The sequence below is a fragment of the Elephas maximus genome, chromosome 8 (genome assembly GCF_024166365.1).
Source record: "Elephas maximus indicus isolate mEleMax1 chromosome 8, mEleMax1 primary haplotype, whole genome shotgun sequence".
NCBI classification, from domain to species: Eukaryota; Metazoa; Chordata; class Mammalia; order Proboscidea; family Elephantidae; genus Elephas; species Elephas maximus.
The window spans coordinates 107,192,664-107,211,521 of NC_064826.1; the positions used below are offsets into that span (position 1 = coordinate 107,192,664).

General features: G+C 42.3%; 1 protein-coding gene across 5 annotated transcripts in view; it reads right to left on the reverse strand.

The window, feature by feature from the left end:
- EGFR (epidermal growth factor receptor) overlaps nucleotides 1-18,858 on the reverse strand; it is a 225,495-nt gene that overhangs the window by 133,222 nt on the left and 73,415 nt on the right. Inside the window, exon 1 of one of the 5 annotated variants that reach the window (XM_049893451.1) lies at nucleotides 8,376-8,398. The exons of the other annotated variants lie outside the window; for them this stretch is intronic. The gene's annotated coding sequence lies outside the window, so the exon portion shown is untranslated. Of the gene's footprint in view, nucleotides 1-8,375; nucleotides 8,399-18,858 lie in introns of those variants that run through there. 5 annotated transcript variants of the gene reach the window in all.

Below are 18,858 nucleotides of genomic sequence, written 5' to 3' on the forward strand. Positions count from 1 at the left end.
GCGTGTCAAAATGACGAGATATCTCAGGTGGTTGAAGGGACTGGGGCTATTTAGCCTCAGAAGGAGCTGAATCAGCTAGCTGTCTTCAAACTTACGGGCTGACATAAAGAAAAAAAAAAAAAAAAAATCATGTGCCTAAAAAGAGTCAGAATAAAAACAAGGCAGGGACATAGGTGGAGTCTGGGTGGTGCAAACGGTGAACATGCCTGGCTGCTAACCAAAAGGGTGGGGATTCAAGTGAACCCAGAGGTGCCTCAGAAGAAAGGCCTGTTGATCTACATTAGAAAAAACCAGGCACTGAAAACCCTATGGAGCACAGTTTTACTCTGCTACACAAGGGATTGCCATGAGTTGGCGCCGACTTGAAGGCAACTGGTTTAGAGACGCGGATACTTGTATTAACAACAACAACAACAATTTCAAAAAAGTTGTTAGAGCTGTGGTGGCAGTATGGTCCATGTCATCAGAAATGTGCCAGTAGGTGTGGAGGCTCTACCAGCCCTCTGATGCCAAGACAGTTTCTGTGTGAGTAGCAGCTGCTACCTCCAACATGGAGCTGTACATCTGGAATAGGCTGAGATGGCCAATTTCCTGTCCTGTGTTTCCCTGGCAAGCACGCTGACCCCAGGAGGGCATGTGGAGATGATAATGAGGTCGCCGGGGCAGAGGTTTCCATGCAGAGCAGTAAGGAGAGCGGAAGCTGAGATCCCCCTTTCAAAGCCTCGCATAACCACAGCCGTGAGTGTGGGGTCATTGCAGCGAACAGCTGTGGTAGCTTGAAGACAGCTCAACAACACACAGCTCTAGAAGGAAGAGGGTTTCCTGCAGACATTTCTCTCTTGAGGGCCTCCCACCCACCCCAAAGACTGCACCCAAGCCCAGAAGATCTGGCCAGAACGATGTTTTCGAGAGGTAATTAATACAACTGTTTACATGGAACATCTGTCGGGTCATGATGGTTATTGTGTGCACGATACAGCTGTGATTGGAGAATCATATGACTGTGAGCTCATGTTCTACCCAAGGAAGCCCCTGCCTTTATAAAGTACTTGACATAATTAAAATTGGAAAACTAGGTCAAGCGGGTCCATGGTAGTTAAGGGGAAAGGCTTCCCTTTTGCTCTGAGCATTGTCAGGTGTCCCAAGGTGGGACACGTCCCCAGGAGGGATGTGTACTGATCCATGAATCCAGCCCACCGTCAGCCTTTGCTGAAGAGGCAGAAGGGCCCCGGGAGGTCTTGGAAATGCTGAGAGATGCTAGTTTTCTACTCGGATTGGCCACCAATCCCACAATGAATGTTGATCTTTTCTGGAAAAACTGGCAGCCTGCTAAAAGGCATGGAGTGTTCCTAGACCCTGAGTTTCTTAGGAAACATATTAAAAAAAAAGATTGAAACCATAAGATACAGCCCAGGCTATAATTTCTGTAAACACCACTGCATTCAACACATTGGCTCTATCTATGAGAACTTCCACTCAGCTCATTAGCCTATCCTCTTCCTATCAAAAAGTTCCCAGTTACAAAATTGAGAATGAAGGTCTTTTTTTTTTTTTAAATTCCACATCTGTTCACAGAAGTTGGCAAAATAAAAAGACTGGGGGTGATTGTGCAATTCAGACCGTGCTTTCTCATGAATCAGATCCCAGGGGGGGGGGCACAGGGCTGTGAGCAGAAGGATGGCCTGCCACCACACACCACACCACACTGCGCGTGCGCGCGCACACACACCACCATTGCTCTTCAGTGCAGCTCGCAGCCAGATAAGACTGAACTCAGAGGGGATATATAGCTAGTGACATACCAGGCTCTTCTAAGAAAAGGTGGCTTCAGCCACAGGGAGCCTTGCAGTGTTGGAGTTTGTAGGGTGGGTAAAGTTACAAAAGGCAAAAGGCTCCTCCCCTTCCTAGTGCCCTGAATTCCTCCTGTGTATCTGGGACCATGTGTCCTGCTGAGCTTTTTCAAGCCATTACTTCACCTTTACATAGAAAGGAACACTCTCATCACCATCACAGCTTGTGCCATCACGTTTACTTCCAACTCTGAGAACCTAATGGTGGCTTTTAATTCTTAAAAGAATACAGCAACAAAACAAAACGAGTTAGATGGGGCTGCCCTACCCCGGCAAGGGCATCTGTTGTATAATCCCAAATATGTGTGTAATTGAATTAGACAGTGGGTGAAGATCAACCATAATCTCCACAGCATTCTGGGTGTGGAAGACTGATCCAGTTAATTCCAGAGAATAAACTGATGGGAGAAAACCACACACCATGATGTGTAACAAGAACAGATAAGAGAATATACAGGAGTGCTTTAGAAACTGATTTTCATTTCCTCTTTGAGGACATGTGTCCAGAACCTGCTCTTGGTGACATCCTGTTCTACGCACTTTTCATGGATTCTCTCATCAGTTCCTCTTGGAGACAGTGAGGTGGGTATGAGGCTCACACTTTAGTGGTGCAAAGAGTTAACGCTCTTGGCTGCTAACTGAAAGGGTGGAGGTTTAAGTCTACCCAGAGGTGCCTTGGAAGAAACATCTGGAGATCTACTTGCAAAAAATCAGACACTGAAAACCTTAATGAAGACAGTTCTACTCTGACACACAGGGGGTTGCTGTAAGTTGGAGTCGAATCAACGACAACAACAACGGCCTCGAAATCAGAAGACTTTGGGAGGCAGGAATCAAATCACCTAGCAAAATGGCCCTCAGACAACACTTGAACACCTCTCATGGTTTACTTGCTCACATAGTGCTTCAACTACCTTGTTTAACCTTTTTGACAAGTGAGAACACTAAAGCTTCAGACTACAAAAGGACGGACAACAGGTTGAAGGGCCAGGTTTGCTGGTTCTCACTTTCTTTTTTATTAGAAGATAATTTGATTATTTGATTTTTATATTGCTGGAGGAACTTGTTCTTTGGAGCAAAATTAGGATTGCAAACAGAAAAAAATGTACAAAATAACCAACAACAGTCATTTGGTGTTTATATTTTCAGAATTATTTCTACTCACACATGGTGGGTAGGTATAATCAGGGATGGATTACCCAATAAACAAGGTAAGCACATGCTCAGGCCATCAACAAAATAGAGGTGCCAACTGTCCCAAGCAAAGACCGATAGATGCATATGCCACTATTGTGTTCAGCTGCTAATATTATAGTCTCATTTAAAAAGAAGTTACATCATGGATAGCTAAGACACACACACACATACACGTATATATACAATTCATATATTCTGTTCAAATGTGTGAGTAAGTGGGGGAGGGGGCACCACAGATTATCAATGCTTAGGGCCCTCACATGTCTTAATCTGGCCCCAGGCGTATTTATTTACCAATTGGGATTTTGCAATATATAACTTTTAAAAATTGCCTGGCTACCACTGTTAAATGTTTTTATCAAAGATTCTATAGAAGAATCCTTATCAAAAGGGAGAAAATACAGAAGTTCAAATTCTCATGGAATCTAGTCTTTCTGGAGCCATGGTGGCTGGAGGAACCCTCTGAAACTATTGCCCTGAGAGATTCTCTAAAACTTGAACCAAGAATATCCCCAGAAGTCTTCTTTAAACCAAACAAGGGTTTAGCTTAACTGGTAAAGAATGTCTGCCTTGAGTATTGTGGTCTTTCAAGAACTATCTATATGGGATCGAACCGACAACAACAACTCGAAAGTTTAGATAAGAAACTTAGGGGGCAGTGAGTTTATGTTAATGAGGGAGGAACAATTTGGAAAAGGAGGATGAGGATGATTGCACAATGTAAAGAATGTAATCAATGTCACCGACTTGTACAGGCAGAAATTGTTGAACTGGTGTATGTCCTGCTGTGTATTTTCTCAACAACAATAAAAAATAAAATCAATTATTAAAAAAAATTCTAGATTCCTCAAGAAATGGGATTTTGCTATGCATAACTTCCGAAAATTGTCTTTTTGCATTTAACAACATACTGTAAAGTTTTTCATTTCAGTAAATATTTATCTACAAAATACTTTTTATAGGCTGAGAGTATTTTATTGGATGGCGTTACCATTATATATTTAATTAGTCCCTGGTTGTGTGTTTTTGGGTCTTTAGAAACATGTTGCCAAATTAGCACACAGAAGACACATCCATTTCCACTTTCATTAGAACAGTGTGAGTGTTCCCCTTTCCCTGATCCTGGCTGCTCCTGGCTGTGAACGCCGTAAATCAGCTAGTTACAGAAATGTAAGCTATTTTGATGTTGAAAAATCGATGAACTTTCAGTTTCTAATAAGGCTACCAACATCCTCATTTTTTATCTGTCTTCATTCACGGTCTGCAACTAAATGGAATCTGATGGAATAAGGGGTTCTTTCTTTCTTTCTTTTTTAGCAATTATACCTTAAGACAAAGGACAACTCTGGTGTCTGCACTGAAAGAAATACTAATCACGTATACATGTAATAGCACTAGTTATCGCTGAAAGATATGAATTGAAAATTTTACATTTTTATTTATATATTTTTAAATTTATTTACTGTGCTTTAGGTGAATCTTTATATTTTTAATTATTTTAAAATTTCCTATGACAAAACATCTATGATTTCCTACACAGTAAAAATAATAGAACATATTTTTTTTAAAGTTTGAGAATCCAAGAGACATACAGACTCAAATAGATTCAGGTTCATCTATATTCATTGCAGCATTATTCACAGTAGCCAAAAGGTGGAAACCACTCAAGTGTCCATCACCAAATGAATAGATAAAGAATATGTGGTATATACACACAATGGGCTGTGATTCAGCCATATAGAGAAATGAAATTCTCATACATGCTACAACATGGGTGAACCTTGAAAACATTATGTGGAGTGAAATAAGTCAGACACACAGGGACGAATACTGTATGATCCCATTTATGTGGAAGCACAGAGCTGGGAAGGGTGAGAGTACAGGAATGTTGGGGACAGAGAGTAATGAAGATAAGTTATTCGTTACAGAATTGGCTAAGGACCCGAGCCAATAGCATCTATTGTCATTTGCATTTCACATATGAGGAAATAGAGTCCAAAAGGTAAAGTTCAAAGTCACCAACAAACAAGAGTGCTAAGAACAGGTCTTTCTGTGGTGTCAAGAGGTGAATCCAATAGACTAGGCACTACTGACTGGATCTACCCAGCAGGACTGTACCAATGACAAGACAGGGCTGTGCTTACTTCATGTCCGTGTGATCAGAGGCTAGCATGTGCCCAACAATCCATGCATACTTGATAGATACTCACTGAATAAATGAGTATATGAGCTTCCAGACTAAGAAGGACTAAGAAGGAAGGCCTAGTGATCTACTTTTGAAAAGAAGTCAGTGAAAACCGTGTGGATCACAACAGTGTATCATGCAGCAGGCAGAGTGTTTCATTTTGTTGTGTACAGAATTATGACTATACAATGAACTACACGGCCTTGGATAGAGAGGCCCTGGAGCATAAGCTCATTGGCTTGATGGGCAATCTATCTACCTCATCCGTGTCTTTCCTTTCTTTAAAAGATGAATCCTTTTTCTCTTTTATTCCAAGAAAGAAAAACAAAAGAAAAGACTTTGCTGGTGCTAGTAATATCTGTGGGTCCAGCACCTGGGGGACCGATTTCATAGTTGCTGCTGGCCTTCCTGTCCTCTGTGGAGTTGAAAGGACAGCCCTGAGGCTCCAATCCTCCCTCATTTAGTTTTGCACCACAAGCACTTGACACCTGAAGTGGTCTGGGCCTGCTTTCTAGTGCTGGGCAGAAACGCTGGGCGCAGAGTTTGCAGGGTGTATTTGAAGAACCCCAGTGAATTTTTTTATATGGGTTCCTTGGCTAAAGTGCTCCTCTGTCAGGAAATCTGTCCTGCGTTCGTTGAGACAACGAGAACGTTAGTAATTTCAGGCAGAGAAAGAAAAGGCGCATCCAAGAAGTCGGTAGGGAGCAGGGTTCAGGAAGGGCCAGCTGAGAGGACTAAGCAAGATTCCTTGCTCAAGCCTTTTTTTGGCTCTGTAGTTACCCAGGAATCCACAATTCATTCAACATCTACAGCTGACTTCTAAAAAAGCCATTCTATAGTTTTTATTGAATCATAAATAAAACACAAACTTTATTTTTAAAATACAGTTTCCATCCTTCCCTGGGACATCTATTCAACCAAATCTTCCTTAAATTCTTCCCTTATCAGTTATTAAGTGTGAATGAAGCCTCAGGGCTGAATGTTTTCAGGGAGGGGGAGGCATACAGCGGATGCATTTGTGTCTATTCACCAAAGCACAAAAGGTCAACTTGAGTTCACTCTGGATGTCCCTTTTTAGCTGAAGATGATTCTAACTTATCGAGTTCACTTATTCATTCCCCCAACATGTCCCAAGTATATGGTTGGTGAACTTGGTCATTTCTCAAAGATTTCACCCAGGAGCTTGGGCATGGAGGAGAGTTGCAAAGGAAGAAGGAATAAGAAGAGCAAGTTCCTGCTCCTCAAGGAACTTACTATCTGATGGAAAATAAAGAATTGCTAATATATATATTGCTAATATTATCCACCAGCCATCTGTTAGTTTGCCATACTGTAGTGGCTTATGTGTTGCTATGATGTTGAAATACCAGCAGATCTACCCATGGTGGATAAGCATCACTTCTTCCAGACTAAAACAGACTAGAAAAAGAGGACTGGCGATTTGCTTTGAAAATTAGCCAGTGAAAACCTTATGGATCACAACGGAATACTGTCTGACTTTCTTGCTTCGGACATGTCATCAGGAATGATCCATTGCTAGAGGAAGATATCGTGTTAGGTGAAGTAGAGGGCCAGTGAGGGTGAAGGAGACACTTGGTGATAAGCACTGGCAGAGTAGTTGAACGATGGACTCAAACATGCTGGCAATCACGAGGATGACACAGGACCAGACATCTTTTTGTACCATCGTACATAAGGTCTCCATGAGTTGGACTCTATTCGACGGCATCTAACAACTGTGTGTGTTGGTCCAAACTTGAAAGATATTTCAACTGGAAAAGAGGCAAAGCACAATTCAATATGAGTGGGAACCTGAGCCTTAATATGAGGAAAGGGAAACTAATTAAGAAGAAACTAACAGAGCTCCTTCTCAAAGCCTTCAAAGCAGCGCTCCATGTCTGGATGCCTCCTAAGTATCCTCTCCTACAAACGCTTTTTCTTTTGCTTGACTGAAGTTAATTGACAATGAATTTGCATGACTACGCGCATGGTCTGAATGGTCCAACATGCTCCTGAGAAATTAATTTGGGTCTCTCTGATTTTTCAAAGATACCTGCTTCATCTTCCAAAGGGCAGGATTCTGTCTAGGGTCCACAAAATAAACACAAATGACAATATAATCCCATAGCAATTAAGATGCACCAGCCTTTTGGTTAGCAGCCGTAGCTCTTAACCACTGCACTACCAGGGCTCTGATATGCTTGCAGCACTATATTTCTTTTACTTGGCTTCTCTCCAAAATGGATCTCAGATGCCCACGTCAATACAAAGTATCAGATACCTATCATACATGGAAGACAAAACCAGAAAGGAAATGGTTAAAGTGCTCTGCAGCAAATTCCTCTTTTTCTTTTCATTATGTGTCTTACATACTTTGGACATGTTGTCAGGAGGGATCCATCCCTGGAGAAGGACATCATGCTTGGTAAAGTACAGGGACGGCGGAAAAGAGGAAGACCCTCAACGAGATGGATTGACGCAGTGGCTGCAACAATGGCATCAAGCGTAACAACGACTGTAAGGATGGTGCAGGACCAGGCAGTGTTTCGTTCTATTGTGCATAGGGTTGCTATGAGTCAGAATCGACTCGACGGCACCTAACAACAACATGTACGTTAATAGAACACTGTAACCTAGATATTTTCACTCTTTCATGCTATATAACCTGTGATCTCCAAAGTTAAAGATTCTCCAAATACTAGCCTATGGACTTCCCAAATACTACATCCTTTAAAACTTTGTCCCCAAATGATGGTCTCAACAGTAGGAGGGTTCAAGCCTACGAGGGCCCACTGCTATGCAGCCACGACTCAGGAAGAACACAGTCCAGACCTCACTATCCTGGCACCTGTACAAGGCAGCTGCCTCTCAGGATTGATGACTGAGAGTTCTCTCCCGAGAACATGAAGCAGGCTGCTGGACTGAGCCAATTCATTTTTGTCTGCAGCAGTCAATGGAAACTTGTATCCACAGAATAATTTTCAAATTGAATAAATGTTATCACCAGATGTCATCCTGTCATGCTGCCCTCCCCTTTTGGAGAACAACTTTTCCTTTGTAATGCAGAAAACTTAAATTTCAACAAGAGTCAACAGGCAGTTTTGTACAATATGTTTCATTTTTTATATGTTACACACACTTACGTTGGCTGCGCTGTCCGTTCTTGGTTGAGGCACTTCCCTTCCCACGTCTGGTTTTGCCATCATCTGCAATATCACTTATGTTTTATGAAGCCAACTGCTTAGTGTCCGTCTGCACCTCCGCACTCCCATGCTTCCTCAAGCAACTCCCTGAGCTACCAGTAACCGTTACAACATGACTGAGAAAACTCCATTCTGCTGGCCAAGCACAGGCTGAATTCAAACATGAAGCATTAAACTATATTGCCTGAGAGAAATTTATAGAACTTAGTCCTTGTGTAACAGATACAAACTTCTCCATAACCCTAAATTAAAAAAATTCATATATTATATATATATATGTTTTAAAACCACACCAGCCTCCAGCAGAAATTTTCCATCAGAACTGAGACAGGTATAAAGGTAATTTTAGCCTCAAAATCACTTCACTGTTTATTGTTCACAGAGAAGAATACAAATTAATGTTTACTGTTTCCCAAATAGAAAATTATGGAATATTATGAAAGGAATAGGAAAAGTAGAACAGAGGAGACACATGGTATGGATTGAATTGGATCCCCCCGCCGCCAACCTAAAAAAAAAGTTATGCTGAAGTCCTGGCTAACTGCTTTACCTGTGACTGTGACCCTGTTTGGAAATAGGGTCTTTGAAGACACTATCTGTTAGTTTGGAAACCCTGGTGGCGTAGTGGTTAAGTGCTACAGCTGCTAAAGAAAGGGTCGGCAGTTTGAATCCACCAGGCGCTCCTTGGAAACTCTATGGGGCAGTTCTACTCTGTCCTATAGGGTCGCTATGAGTCGGAATCGACTCGAAGGCACTGGGTTATCTGTTAGTTTAACATGAGGTCAGACTGGAGTAGGATGGGCCTTAATCGTATATAACTGGTGTCCTCATCAAAGTGGAGAAGAGACAGGGAGACAAAGAATGCCATGTGATGCTGCAGCTGGGCTGCAAGCCCAAAACGGTTGGAGCTACCAAAAGCTGGCAGAGAGACGGGGGACAGATTCTCAGTGGAAGCCTCTGAAGGAATCAACATGGCTGACACCCTAATCTAAACTCCCAGCCTCCAGAACTGTGAGACAATAGATTTCTGTTTTTTTCAAACCACCAGTTTGAAACCTAAGATAAATGCACTCCAAATTCCTACTAACGACTCAATGGCACTAGGTTTAGGTTAATCTCTAAATTGATGGGTTTTTAGCAACATCATCAAAACCACATTTACTATCTACAAATTGCAGGAGATATGCTGGTCAGGCCCCACCAGGCAGCCCCACCCAGAGTGGCTGACGCCACAGGGCGCAGAGGTGTAATTAGCCAGGACAGAATGATGTTCATCTGCTTGTCACTGCACTCTGTAACATTTGATACTACGACCTTGTTTTGAACTGATGGAAAAGATACATAAACTTGTACCATAAAGATATTGTGGTGTGATATAAAATTGTTATTAGGTGCCGTTGCGCGGCTTCCAACTAATAGCGACTGTATGTACAACAGAATGAAATGCTGCCCGGTCCTGTGCCATCCTCACAACCCTTGTTATGCTTGAGCCTGCGCTTTTTTAAAAAACAACTCTTCTGTAATATATAAAAAACTACATCTAAATGTGTCTGTGGAGATATATATATGCACACATATACATATGTATATTATAAAATATATAGAATGTATTCTGTAAGTATAGGAAACTTAGTTCTAGGGAATATAAAACAGAATCATTTAATTCACTGCATTTGTGGGTGTGGGTGAGTGGTTAAAATTGAAGAGTGATGGGCTCGAGGCCTAGCCTTGGTTTGCAGGTGTCCTGTGTTATGAAATAAGAAGGAAACCGGCACCTGGATATAGCACACTTAACTGCAGGGCACCGCCCTAGTTTTTATATACTTCTCATGGACTCTTGGACTTCTCAGGGACCTGGACTTGTCATGGCCAGATTTGAGAACATACTAGGAGCTTGTATTATCAAAGAATGGAACAGCATTAACATCATTTAGCAAGGATGGCACTAACAGTTCTGATGCCAATCAAGGCACAGTAACTAAGGCCAATGCTCGACCTGACAGACAGCCATCCCATCTGACCCTCCAGAGCATTTCCTGAGCTCCTCAAATAAATATGTAGGACTCAGCCTCTAATTGACTGATCAGGCCAAGCTCAAAGGGAAGGGAAAGACAGTTTACAAAATTTCACTCACAATATTGTTTACAAGTCCCGTTCCTCTCCCCTAATCGGTTCTTAGCAGAATTGAAGGTTGAGGGAGAGAGCAGGGGAGCTTATATTGGGTAGTTCTCTGCCAATCTGGAAACCCTGGTGAAGTAGTGGTTAAGTGCTATGGCTGCTAACCAAAAGGCTGGCAGTTCAAATCCACCAGGGGTTCCTTGGAAACTCTATGGGGCACTTCTACTCTGTCCTATTGGGTTGCTATGTGTTGGAATTGACTCCTTGGCAATGGGTTTTATTGATTAAAAGGTTGTAAAATCAATTTAATGGACTACATCTGGAATTTTCTTTAAGGAAATGGCATGGGATGGAATGCAATGGACTAGGAAATGTTAGAGTGGATTAATCATCAGTAGGGCTTAGTTGGGGTATGTATTGTTTCACCAAACTTCAAGTATGTGCATACTGTGTTAGGGTTTGGATCAGATGCTGTACTAGGTCCCTTCTGCTTTGAAGTTCTCCATGCGTGAGATTCAACCCCTGCATGCAGCTCTTCAGAAAGATAATGTACCTTGCCTAAGAGGTGGACACTGCCCTACTTTTTACATACTTCTCATGGACTCCTGGACTTCTCATAGACCTGGACTTCTCATGACCAATGCATAGCCAGATTTGAGAACATACTAAGAGTTTGTATTACCAAATGATGGAATAGCATTAGCCTTTGAGGCTGGAATCCTTCTAATCTCCTTGGCCCAGTAGGGGAGGGGCTCTAGTAGACACATAGCCAGAGAGTATGTGTCAGAGGGAGGCCAGAAGATTGGCATAGGAGCACGGGCCTCTCCCCACCATTACGTTATCTCTCCTTCTCTGGCTGGTACCAGTTTGTTTATTATCACTACAACTTTTCACGACGGCAGCTTTTACCACTTTTTATCCCATAACAGATACGAGTGAAAGACTCATTTATCACGTTCCATCATGATAGTTCTCACCCAGATCATGCCAATCCTCTTCATTCAAAAGGCTCCAATTTGCAAAGATGAGGGTACTTTAATAACATGATATTATGAAGGTACTTAAAATGTAACCTATTATATTTCATACATATATGTTTAATGACATAAAAGTTACTGCTGCCTGCAAATAAAATTTTGCCTTTTATAACCTTCATTCCTTTCAGCCAGGCTGGTCATTTTTAAGTGAAAGACACAAAAAAGATATGTACAAATAATTTTAAAAAGTTACTGAATACTCTCTGAACACATATTGCATGTTATGCCTTGGCGCCTCAGGCTGTATGTCTGGGTTAAGCTGTGACAGCCCATCAATGCTTAACATGTGCAGTTTCCAAAAACTAGGTGAACCTTTTAGGTTGTAAGATTGGTAGTTTTAGTAAATCATATGCTTGACAATTGCAGTGAAATGGATCGCTTTTGTCTGTCCTTTCTTGCCATGGTCTTGTAACTCCCACTGGGTGGGACTGTGCAGATAAGGTAACTAAGGTTGGTCGGTTTGACCATCCTGCTAGGCTTAAAAATAAAGCCAATTCCAGAGCAAAGAGAGGATCTCACCACTACCAAGGAAGAAGGGCCAAGAGCGGAACATGTCCTTTGGACCCAAGATGCCTGTGCTGAGACCAAGAGAGAAAAAGAGGGAGAGAGAGAGAGAGGTGTAACAGTGAAGACAGTGAGAAGCGTTAGGAGAGAAACGTGGCAGGAGGGACTGGCAGGAAGTGGTCCAGTGGGCTTCCTAGCTCACAGAGGGAGAAAGCTAAGTGCCCTGGGGCAGAAAGCTTGCTGGCACTTACTGGTAAAGCTAAAAGAGCTTTGTAAAATGTGTCAAGCAGGGCAGAGGCTGAGGGGGCCAGAAGGCCTGCCTGCAGCCACAGGTGAGAAGAGGCTGTCCTGATGGAAGAACTGTACCCTGAGCATTCCTGAACATGAATTGTAACCTGTTACTTCCCTAATAAATCTCATAATTGTGGGTATTGTCTGTGAGTTCTGTATGGCCAATGCAATGAATTGTTGAGCCCAACAGAGAAGGAGAAAGTGCTGTGGAAGGGATGGTTGGTGTCAGAGTTCGTAAAGGTGGCAGAGAGAAGAGACATGGCTGACTTTTGCATCACAGAAATCAGCCTTGGGCTGTTGATCTAGATTCTCCTTTCCCCATGTGACGTTAGAGGAGGTCAGACGCCGCTCCCAGGCCATTTTTACAACACTCTTTTAAATGTTTTTATGTTATGTTTTACCTTTCCTCCAAATCTAAGGCGTACTTTTCTATTCTTTATTGCTTGGGTTGGTATTTTTATTTTATATCCTTATATTCTGCTTTTTAAAATTACATTTTGCTTATTTACATTTAATAAACACATACTGATTATTTTCTGAATCTTAATCCCTAACAAATTCTCTAATCTGAAGTCTTAAAAGGACAAAGAAACAAGACATTATCAAAATTAAAAACGCACATACAAGCCCCGATGTGATGCAATATGAAGCAAAGGGAACCTACCACCTAGGAAAAAGCTAGGCTAAGAAAGTCGAATTTGAATAGAATCAAGCCTTTGAGGAACTTCCAGCTGACCCCAAAAACCAAACCCATTGCCAATGTGTCGATTCTGACTTATAGCGATCCTACAGGACAGAGTAGAACTGCCCGTATGGTTTCCAAGGACGGCCTGGTGGATTTGAACTGCTGACCTTTTGGTCTGCGGCCATAGCTCTTAAACACTGTGCCACCAGGGTTTCCTTCTAGTTGACAGGAAACAGTAAAGATAGCTTAATAAGTTAAAGGACAACGTGATAATCAAATCCAAAATGTGGGATATTTCACAGCATATATGTCAATTACACTTACACACACAAACACACTCTCTGAAGTGGCTGCTTGAAAACAAATGAAAGGTAAGGTGTGGCCCTAATTATCTGGATCATGATTCAAACAAAGCAAAAACATTTTTGAGATAATTGGAGAAATTTCAGTAGAACTGGTTATTAGATGACAGAAGATTTGGGGTTAAATTTTTAGGGGTGCTAGTGGTATCGTGGTGAGGTGAAGAAAACCCGTATTTTTTAGAGATGCATAATGAGGTATGGATTGTTGAAACTGAAATGGAAGGAGAGATGGGGAAAGGAAAAACACCTTGATAATCTGGGGCTCTGGATAGTATTGGGGGATAATACAACTTTGGCATATTATTGAAAAATTTAAAAAAAATTAATGAAAATATTACTTAACTGATACCACCAGTTCCGGGTCTTCTCTGGACAAACCCTTCCAAGTGTGTACAAGGAAGTATATAGAAGGAAGTTCACTGCAGCACTCAATGTACTCGTTAAAAAAAAAAAAAAAAAATCCAAAACAATCTTAAGTACCCATCAATACTGCAGGCTACAGGAGCAAAAGGCAAGAGTTACAAAAATAAGGCTAATTCATCCATACCGCCATTTGGAAAGATCCCAAGTAAGGTGAACATAAATTCAAAGAAAAAAAAAAAACAAGTTGCGAAACAATATGTATTAAATGAACTCATTTGTATAAAAAATGTAAACGAAACCCAAACTATCTACTTTTACTGGTACATGTTTGTATGTAAAATATACGGAAAATGTTCTGCAAGGTTACCTCCCAAACTCTTGACAGTGGATAACTCTGTGGAACTGGGACTTGGGGGTGGCTGAAAGCCTCGCTTTTGCTTTCTGCAGCAGTTCAACTTTTATAAGGAGGAGGTATTTTTCTATCACGTTATTAAAATGCAGCCAAATAAATAAATGGAGAAAGAAGAGAAACGGAGGGAGGGAGTGGAAGAGGAAGGAAAGACAGAAGGAATGGGGGAATGCAAGCAGGCAAGTTGGCCAGTTTCCAGAGCTTGATGTTTTCATATTCAAAGACAGGGAGTGAGATGTATAACATTTTCGTTTAATCTGCAAGGGCCTTTCATTCCAAAAAGAAAACAGTGTCAGCATTAAAGAAATGGAGTTGATAACATGGCTAAACTCTCCATTAGCAGAATGAAGGAGGCTTTCATCATAGCTGGGAGGCCAGGATGACGTGTTCTTTTGGTAATCACAGGGAAAGTCTGGAAAGGTCGCATGTCCATAGGTGCTCCCCTATAATTTGTACTGTAATGAACTATTCCTTGAACAAAATCTTGTGCCAGGCGTTTAATTTGCAAGTGCAGATGCCCGGCATTTGACTTTAGAATTACTCCGAAATTACCCTATATAATTTGCAGAACCCGAAGTGTGACCAGGGCTTTATGAAGACACAGATACACAAAGTGAGAAACAGAATTGCAAACTTCAGTTTCCATCGAAGGCACTGGACCTACCCATGCTCTGCTTTAGAAAGAAATCCTATTAAAACTCTCTGCAAGTAGTTTAAACTGAGAAGAAAACATTCTTTTGTGGTTACGAGAGGGGGGAGGGAGGGAGAGTGGGAGAGGGGTATTCACTAATTAGATAGGAGATAAGAACTACTTTAGATGAAGGGAAAGATGGCACACAGTACAGGGGAGGTCTGGACAATTGGACTAAACCAAAAGCAAAGAAGTTTCCTGAATAAACTGAATGCTTCGAAGGCCAGCGTAGCAGGGGAAGGGGTCTGGGGACCATGGTTTCAGGGGACATCTAAGTCAATTGGCATAATAAAATCTATTAACAAAGCATGCTGCATCCCACTTTGAAAAGTGGCGTTTGGGGTCTTAAACGCTAGCAAGCAGCCATCTAAGATGCATCAATTGGTCTCAACCCACCTGGATCAAAGGAAAATGAAGAACACCAAGGACACAGGGTGAGTATGAGCCCAAGAGACAGAGCGAGCCACATGAACCAGAGACTACATCATCCTGAGACCAGAAGAACTAGATGGTGCCTGGCTACAACCAATGACTGCCCTGACAGGGAACACAACAGAGAACCCCTGAGGGAGCAGGAGAGCAGTGGGATGCAGACCCTAAATTCTCATAAGACCAGACTTAATGGTCTGACTGAGACTAGAAGGATCCTGGTGCTCATGGCCCCCAGACCTTCTGTTGGCCCAGGACAGGAACCATTCCCGAAGCCAACTCTTCAGACATGGATTGGATTGCACAATGGGCTGGAGAGGGATGCTGGTGAGCAGTGAGCTTTTTGGATCAGGTGGACACTTGAGACTATGTTGGCATCTCCTGCCTGGAGGGGAGATGAGAGGATGGAGGGGGTTAGAAGCTGGCGAAAAGGACAGGAAAAGAGAGAGTGGAGGGAGAGAGCGGGCTGTCTCATTGGGGAAAGAGTAACTGGGAGTGTGTAGCAAGGTATATATGGGTTTTTGTGTGAGAGACTGACTTGATTTGTAAACTTTCACTTAAAGCACAATAAAAACTATTAAACAACAACAACAACAACAACAAAACCTCTCTGCATCTGTTTTACAGAATGACTCAGAAAGGAGTCCTGTGTACAAAAGGAGACCTTCTCTGCAGGGGCCTCTCTATGGAAAGTAGCATCTATGGCAACTAGTTTTAAACTTCTGAATGATCTCTCACAGCTGGCGATGGAAACTGCCATGGCCAACAGGAACTGCTCATCGGCGCCCTCCCTCAAGCGGCGCTTGGGTGCCTGCCTACATGCCATACCTCCCCTGGTCCTACTTTAAAGGCAGGGACAGGTGGAAATGGAGTGAAACGTCTGAAAACGTGTTCTCTTCTCGAAGCCCTTGGAGCTAGGCCATCCCCTTCCTTCTGAGGCATTTCAGGTCTTGTAATATTTCTCTTTTCTGCAGGCAGCATCTGCATATCCAGACTGGAAGAGGAACGGGCATGTGGGCAGTTGTGGTAGATGCCAACGGTGTGGGCAAGAGCATATTTTTGAGGAAGGTGCTCACCATTTCCATCCATTACCTTTCCTGTCAGGCCACCTCACTCATATATTTCACCCACTCATTTCACCTCAGTGAGCTGCACACACACATACATACACACATACTTTTCTTTTCCTCATTCAATTAATAGATTAAGAGGATCCAAAGTTATCAATACCATTTCCTTTCTGTGGCCTCCAGCACAAGGAGGAAAGGCGGGAAGGCAGGAAGGCTGTGCCACGCTGAGTTCTAGAACCTCCGAGAATGGGCTCACCTGCTCAGGTTCCTGTCAGCCTTGACGTACGGTCAGTCCTTCCCACATTCTGGATGAGAGTGTCACTACAAGGGCTAGGTCCAATCTGGGTGAATTGCTATTCGTGCTCTAGTGAACCCAATTGAGAAGTTTCCGGCTGGTCTCAACATCACATAGACCATGTGAGCAATACCAGTTCTCCTTATTTCTTCTTCAGAGTTTGATCTTGTTATTGACACTCTTATTAAAAATCATAAAACTCTGGCATCCATAAACACATGTGGCATACTTTTACATGTTTTACATGTTTCAGGTGAAAGCCATTTTTAAAGCAATAGCTTTTTTGGGTACAGAGAATAAGATTGTTACAATGAACATTCCTGTGCCCCGCCCTCAAAGATTCTGGTACAGAATACAGATTTTTCATAGGTGCCACTGCTGAGTTTGAAGCACTTTGTAAGACACACTGGGTTAAATAAAGGGATTGTAAGCACTTGCTAGGAGCACAAGTTTAAAAAAAAATTAAGAAACTTGTTAAAATAAACATAAAAATAGTTTTAGTATTAATACCTGGGTTGGCCAGCAGGACACAGCTTGGCCAGTTTGAGCTCTCCCTGGGAACGTGTGTTAGACTCTCTCCTCTCTGTGATTCCCTGTTTGTGGTCAGAGAACACTCACGGGGGCGGGGAGAATATTTTTCCTTGTTTCAAGTGGGCAGTGGAAGTACTAAAACCCTGAGTAAACTCTGACCATTAGATAATGGGCCATTATAACACTGGATGACTTCCTGAATAGCCCTGAAAAAATGGGTTTCTCATTTCCTGCCTGCAGAAAAGAGAAATATTAGGATGTGAACAAAGAAAGCAAGCCCCCAGTGAGAAAGGGCAAGGAGAAGACCTGGTCAGGAATAAAGGCGGGGAGGGGGAACAGGAGGGAGAGGGAGAACGTGAGATTGATTCAGGCTTTGAAGGGAAAACAAAAAGAAAAAACACGAAAACAAACGTAAGGATCACACATTTCACACATCTTTCCGACTTGGCATGGCAGCTGTAGCCCTGTCCACAGCTGCACCGGGCTGGTTGGTCCCTGCATGGCCTCCAGCTGCTGGAGGAGCAGGAATGCCCCCCACTTCCTACCCCCAGGACCAGCAGCCCCACATCTGGGAGGGCGTGATGCCTGCTGGTCAGCGGTGGTCACTACAAACTGGGCTGACTGAGAGCGGCAGAGCAGCCTGTGCAGCCACCGCATAAAAGTAACAAGGCAAAAAGGGGGAGAAAAGAGATAAAAGCGCTAAAGTAAATAGTCAGCCGGCAGCTTATATAAAAACAAAAAAATTCCACTATGGTTGGTTTTATTCCAAGACACTGCCAGGAAAGGATTGGCTCACAGAAAAGCCACAGCTTCATTTTTTTCCCATTCTTTCCAATGCACTTTTTTCTTCAAAGGGAGCAAAATAATCTCAATTTCTGGATTGCCACAGACTTTTTTTTTTTTTTTTAAACAATCTTAAAATCGGTTAATTACAAGCTCTAAGATATAATTTAAAAGTGCAGGGGACTTAAGAACACTTTGGGCTGGAAGCCTAGCTCTATACTGACGAGCTGTGCGAGCTGGAACAAGTTACTCAGCCTCTCTGAACTTCATTTTCCTCAACCGCAAAACAAATCTATGTAGCAGGGAAATTGTGAGGCAATGTAGAAATTAGATAATTCATAAAAATTACTTAGAACTGGGCCTGGTATATAACACTCAACAAATGGTGGGTATTATAATACTATTAAGAGTGATTTTAGCTCTGGTGGAATCCTTGAGTAGTCCAATGGTTAACATGCTTCGTTGCTAATAGAATGCTTGGAAGTCCGAATTCATTCACCCAGAGGAGTCTCGGAAGAAGGGCCTGGCGATCTACTTCCAAAAAATCAGACATTGAAAACCCTATAGAGCACAGTTCTATTCTGACACATATGGGGTCACCATGAGTCGGGATCAACTGATGTCGAAAGCCCACAACAGGGGCTGGAGGGAGGGAGAAATGGGCAGTTATTACTTAATGGGTATTGAATTTCTGTTGAGAAAGATGGAAAGCATTTGAAAAATGGATAGTGGTGATGGTTGCACAACATGGTGAATGTAACTAACGTCACCGAATTGTATACTTAAAAAGGGTTAAGACTGCAAATGTTTTGTGATTTATATTTTGACACAATAAAAAAAGTGCCTTTGTCATGG